Source organism: Hipposideros armiger, unplaced genomic scaffold (genome assembly GCF_001890085.2).
Source record: "Hipposideros armiger isolate ML-2016 unplaced genomic scaffold, ASM189008v1 scaffold_274, whole genome shotgun sequence".
Taxonomy (NCBI): Eukaryota; Metazoa; Chordata; class Mammalia; order Chiroptera; family Hipposideridae; genus Hipposideros; species Hipposideros armiger.
This window is the reverse complement of record NW_017731624.1, coordinates 998,185-1,004,430: the sequence shown is the minus strand read 5'-3', so window position 1 is coordinate 1,004,430 and position 6,246 is coordinate 998,185.

Genomic DNA, 6,246 nt, shown 5'->3' with positions numbered 1-6,246 from the left:
GTGAAGCAACGTCCTCCACAACTAGACTGAAGAACAAAAACGACGCAACTTGTCTCTTCCCCTTCCCCCAATTCCCCAGCACTGTTCCCATCCCCCCAATTCCCCAATAAAAAATCTTTAAAAAAAAAAATTAAAAATAGAACCACCATATGATCCAGAAATTCCACTTCTGGGTATTTATCTGAAGAAAATAGAAACACTAACTCAAAAAGATATATGCACCCTCATGTTCATTGCAGCATTATTTACAATAGCCAAGATATGGAAATAACCTAAGTGTCTATTGATAGATGAATGGCTAAAGAAAATGTGATACACACACACACACACACACACACACACACACACACACACACAGTGGAATATTATTCAGTCATAAAAAGACTGAAATCTTTCCATTTGTAACATGCATGGACCTTGAGGGCATTATGCTAAGTGAAATAAATCAGAGAAAACAAATAATGTATGATCTCATTTATACATGGAATCTTAAAAAAAAAAAGTTCATAGATGGAGAAGAGATTGGCGGTTGCCAGAGGTAGGGCATGGGGAGTGGGTGAAATGGTGATGGGGTCAAAAGGTATAAACTTCCAGCTATAAAATATATAAGTTGGGCCGGCCGAGTGGCGCGATGGTTAGGAGGCTTGGGACACCAGAGATCCCCGGTTCGGATCCCACATATGAGGGCCAATGACACTGTCCTCTGCAGCTGGGATGCAGAACAGCAGCTCAACTTGGAGCTGGGCTGCTGTGGGTCGCCGGCGAAGGCGTGGGCTGTAGCCCCTGTGGCAGTGGGTTGCCATGGGCTACCGTGTGCAGCCAGCAGCCAGCATGAATGGCCAGCAACCGCAGTGAGCGGCCGTCCAGAAGCCGGCGACTGATCTGCCTCACCCGGGAGGAGCGCAATGATGGTGCCAACTTGGGCCAGTGAGGCGACGTCCTCCACAACTAGATTGAAGAACAAAACGACAGCAGCTTGTCTGTTCCCCTTCCCCCAATTCCCCAGCACTGTTCCCATCCCCCCAATTCCCCAATAAAAATCTTAAAAAAAAATAATATATATATATATATATGTTATAGGATGTAATGTACAGCATGGTGACAATCGCTAATAATACTGTATTGCATATTTGAAAGTTGCTAAGAGAGTAGATCTTAAAAGTTCTCATCACAAGAAAAAAATTTTTATAACCACTAAAGTGACAAATGTTAACTATACTTACTGTGGGGATTATTTTGAAATATATACAAATATCGAATCATTATGTTGGACACCAGAAACTAATCTAATGTTATATGTCAATTATACCTCAGTTTTAAAAAAGGAACCCACAATATGTATACCTATTAAAATATTTTTTGAAACCAATAGCATATGAGAAGAAAGCTCTGTTAAAAGTAAAAAAAAATAGGGCCGGCCGAGTGGCGCGATGGTTAAGAACTCGCTTGGGATGCCAGAGGGCCCCGGTTCGGATCCCACATATGAGGGCCAGTGACACTGCCCTCTGCAGCTGAGATGCTGAACAACAGCTCAACCTGGAGCTGGGCTGCTGTGAGTCGCCGGCGACGGCGTGGGCTGCAGCCCCTGTGGCAGTGGGTTGCCATGGGCTACCGTGTGTAGCCAGCAGCCAGCGTGAGCGGCCAGCAGCCGCAGTGAGCGGCCGTCCAGAAGCCGGCGACTGATCTGCCTCACCAGAGAAGAGGGCCAGTGAAGCAACATCCTCCACAACTAGATTGAAGAACAAAACGACAGCAACTTGTCTGTTCCCCTTCCCCCAATTCCCCAGCACTGTTCCCATCCCCCCAATTCCCCAATAAAAAATCTTTAAAAAAAAAAAAAAGTAAAAAAAATAATAATAATCTCAGCCAGATAAGACGGTCTCTGATTGACAGGGGTCAAAATTCTTTGTAACTCCAGTTTTACTTCCCAAACCCATTATTTCCATTTATTTAATTCTGCTTCATACTAGAGGTTAACAAGTTTATCTCTACATAGGAAAGGAACTGTCTGTCCCTCACCCTGGGTACCAAGCACAATGCCTGACCAAAGTGGGTGTTTGATGGGTGTTTAGTGAATATTAAGTGTCGTTGAACAAATCTTGACTGTATGGCCTAGCTTCTGCAGAAAAGGTTCTGACTGAGTAGCTTTTGTTTATATCTCTTCTTTGTCTAAATCAAGCTGTCAGTCTTCCAGGATGTAGCATGAGGACAAATGAGTAATTTCTTGGGTGCTTTTCTTTATTTTCAAAAAGAGAATGTAGGACAATACAGCCAGTTTCACTCCTATTTCAGATTAAGTCCTACTTCAGAGTTATAACATCTACTTCCCTGACTCCCTACCTTTGCAAGACCAGATGGATAGGATACCTTAGAGAGAAACGCCCCAAATGATAAACGTTTCTAAAAGAGCCACTTACCTTTAAACTGATGCAAAGTCATAACCTCTAATTTGCTGTAAAGGCCAGCTGACAAATATGAAGTTGAAATCTGACACCCCAGTAATATTCTCTAGATGACATTGAACAGGACCACTTTCAGTAAGACAGCTTTAAGCTCTGGGGACCAAATCCCTGAGCATGCCCTCAGCCTCCACTCCCCTCCTGACAGCTAGTACAATCTGCTTCTTTCTTTGGAGGTGTCACATTGGTGTGGGAGCTTGGCACCCTCCCTGTCCCTGTCCTCCTACAGCTATAAGCAGAATGCTCTCGGGAAGCCATTAAGAGACAATTTACTTGACTACAAAATGGGCATCTCAGAATACAAGATGTTCACTGATAAGCAGATTACAGTGTTCCCAGGACAGTCACCAATTCCCACCTGGCACGGGTCCACCCAGCAAACTGGCTCCTGGCTCACCCTGCTTCTCCAAGGCTGGTTGGCCCTCTCAGCCTTGGTTTTGGGGGCTTCAGGTTCTTTTTAACTGGGTTCCAATTGTGCATCGCCCTTCCAAACCCACACTATCGGCCCTATAACAACAGCCCCTTGCTCGGCCAAATTTCATTCCATCTACCCCTAAACAACCGCAATTTCTGATGCTTCACTGAAAGTCTGAGCTTAATGATTCTTTGCGCATATCCAGGCAATGATCCTCTTTGCCTTCCCCCTAGGCCAAGGGAGCTTAACCTGGGTTTCAGGTTAATAAAATGGTGGAGTGTGTCTATGAAGTCAAAGCCACTCTCTGCTCTAGGTCTCCTATAGTCTCTCAAGTGCTATGCTTTCCAATCCTTGCTTTTAGCCAGCCTGTCTTCTCTCAAAACTTTTTTTTTTCTTTATCAGACTTTTCAGCCTACTGGACTCTTCCCCACCTTACCCTGCCTTCTCCTAGTCCATTTATTGTTTGATCTGACAGCCCACTTCCAGTTCATTACAAAGTGCACCCCCACAAATCACGTTCACATATCATGTCCTTAAAGTAAACTCTGCCTGCAATAGGAAAGGACACAATTACACGGCACAGAATTAGGGCAAAAGACTATGCATCACAGTCTTACATCTCTATGGAAAAATAAACTCTTAACTTTATATCAGTTTCCTAGACCATCAACCTATATAATTCAGGATAGCAAAGGGATTTTTCTCTCTGTATTTCCAGGTTGAATTTCCCATATTCAGAAAGGTAGTATAGAAAAAGCCCTGGACTTAGGGTCAGGAGACTTGTATTCAGATGCAAGCTCTGACACTTACCAGCTGTGTGACATTGGGAAAGAGGTTTACACTCTCTAAAGCTTAGTTTACCCATGTGTGAAATGTAAAATGGGGATGACAGCACCTCAGTTACAGTGAGGTTTGGCTGCCCTGCATTACCTGCAAGTACCCAGCCCTGAGCTTAATCAGTAATAGCCTTGTAGGTCTCCGTGAGCAAACTCAAATAAGAAAACACACTGGATTTGGAGATTTCACTTTGCCACGTAGTAGCTGAGTAACCATGGACAAATAAGTACCTTAACCTCTCAGGGATTTGATTTCTTCATCTATAAAATGAAGACAATGTCCCCTACTTACGCTTACCTTACAGAGGACATTTTAATCTGAAATTGCTTTGTGACCTGAAACACACCGTAAGGTGTTATGATGGTGTGTTTCCTTCTCAGGGAAGGCTGAACTGGAGAATTTTAACCAGTCTTCCATCTCCCCCAGTCCCCCTGGCCCCCAGCTTTCCTGTGGTTAGTATATTCCCCAGGAGAAGATTAAATCAGGAGACCTTTCCTGGCTCCTGTCCCTGAGAAAATAGGGCAGATTCTAGCAGCCTAGAGGGAGCTGAGCCTGAAATTAAGCCCTGAGGCATTCCTAGGACTTGGAAATGCCAAATCATCAACCTGCCATTGCTAGGCCGAACTGACAACTAAGCTCCTTAAAATCTCCTAGAGAAATTCAGCAAGAATAAGGATTATTCATACTATCATTTTAATCCAGCACTGGTGGAAAACTGGTGTGCTTAAAATACAGTTTTTATTCACGGATGTGTTTAAGCTTAGTCCCTCCGTGCAAGTGTTTTGCATCAGTGCAAGTGGTGTTGGTTTGTCACACCCCAATTAGACACCAGGGCCTCTAGGGTACAGTGTTTCACCCACAAAGCTGAGGTGAGCACCATGAGAGTCAGCCCTGTCCCGGAAGACAAGCAACTAGGTTAAATAATAAGGTGTAATCACTGCCTTCAGGAATGTTCTCCTCTGAGGAAGAAAACTAAAAGGCTTGTAACTCTCTAGGACTCTTCCCAGGCCCTGGACTCTGACCTGGCCCTGCACATGTCCAGTTCCCAAAAAGTTCCGGAACTGTCTATTGGCATGTTCTTTGAGGAAAACAAGCCCGACTTCCTCCCTCCCTTTGTTGGGTCCAAATAGACAAAGCCTTAGATGTCACTGGAAAGTGCAGGAAGGGGCGGGAGAAGGAAGGGATCACGTTTTGTTTTCTGATAACTGTGAATTTTCCTCGTTTCATCTGGCTTTCAACTTTCATCAAAACAAGTTGTTTACCAAGATGAATGCCGGGTATAATGAAGGCCCCAGATAGTTCTACCTGTGGGTACTGAGGCTCAAATTACACTCTCTGCTTCTGTGGGGGCAGCTTCAGTGTGTTGTCGTGAGCTGCTTTCTGTTGATTTAAAGTGAGACGACACAGAGATGGATTAGTGAAAACCACAGACATTATAAATTGCAATTTGGCCTCAAAAGATGAATGAAGAAGAAGCGCTTTGATCTGTGATTTGGTGCTGAGCTGCAGTATTTACAGAAAAACATGTCTTCCGGGAAAGAGAGAGGGGGAGAAACAGAGAGACAGAGATTGAGGCATTAAAAAAAAAGCCTTTGGGTATTGAAAAGAATATTTTCTCAAATTGCTGATGACCTAAATGAATATGAGAGTTCAGGCAGAGAGTGCAGGGGTTTTCTTGCAATTTTGTTCAGCCTGTAAGGGTTGATACTGGGGGGATTTACACGATAGAACATCTGGTCTGATAAAAAAAAAACAAAACGTTGCAGCACTTGATCCAATTCATATCTGACAATCCTGTAATGCAGGTCTACAGGGAGACAAAAGGCTCCACGGTGCTTGGATGGCCTCCTGCAGTTCTTTTTCCTTGCCCTGTTTCCCGGTGGATGTTTCATGGATGCTGGATGGCCAGAGCAGTTTCCCTCTGAGCCAGCCATCGCCCTGCCCTTCTCCCAGTGCAGGGTACATAGCTGTCCTGGGGACTCTTAGAGACCCTGAGACTGAAGACCATGACCCTCCATCTTCCTCAACCCCACACAGATATGGGATGACTTCAGTCTACTAGCTTGGTCTTCACCTCACACTCCGGGGTGCCCACCTCTTCCCCGATTACTATCTCAGCCCGGGACTCATTTAGAATTAGTAGCATCATGGGATGTTAAAAGCAGGAATGGCTATTAGAGATCAGAGAATCAATCCTTCCAGACTTACAGATAGGTAAACTGAGGCTCAGAGAGGGACCCTCACTTCCCCAAGTTCACAGAGCTGGCTATTTTGCTTTCCCTTGGGGAGCAACAAAACTGTCTAACAGACTGGACATAGGACAGAACACTCTAATGAGAAGACTACTTAGGAAATTTCTAATTATCTCCCATGCAACTTCTTGCTTTTGCTACCTATGGAGTAAAAAATGCTCAGAGGTCCTTTTAGCATTGCCCTCCCTTAGATGGAAGGATGCAGAAACACATGGAATCAGCGAGTAAAATGTTGAATTATGTATTACACATTGGGTTGTCAGAAAAGTCATGACGTATTTTT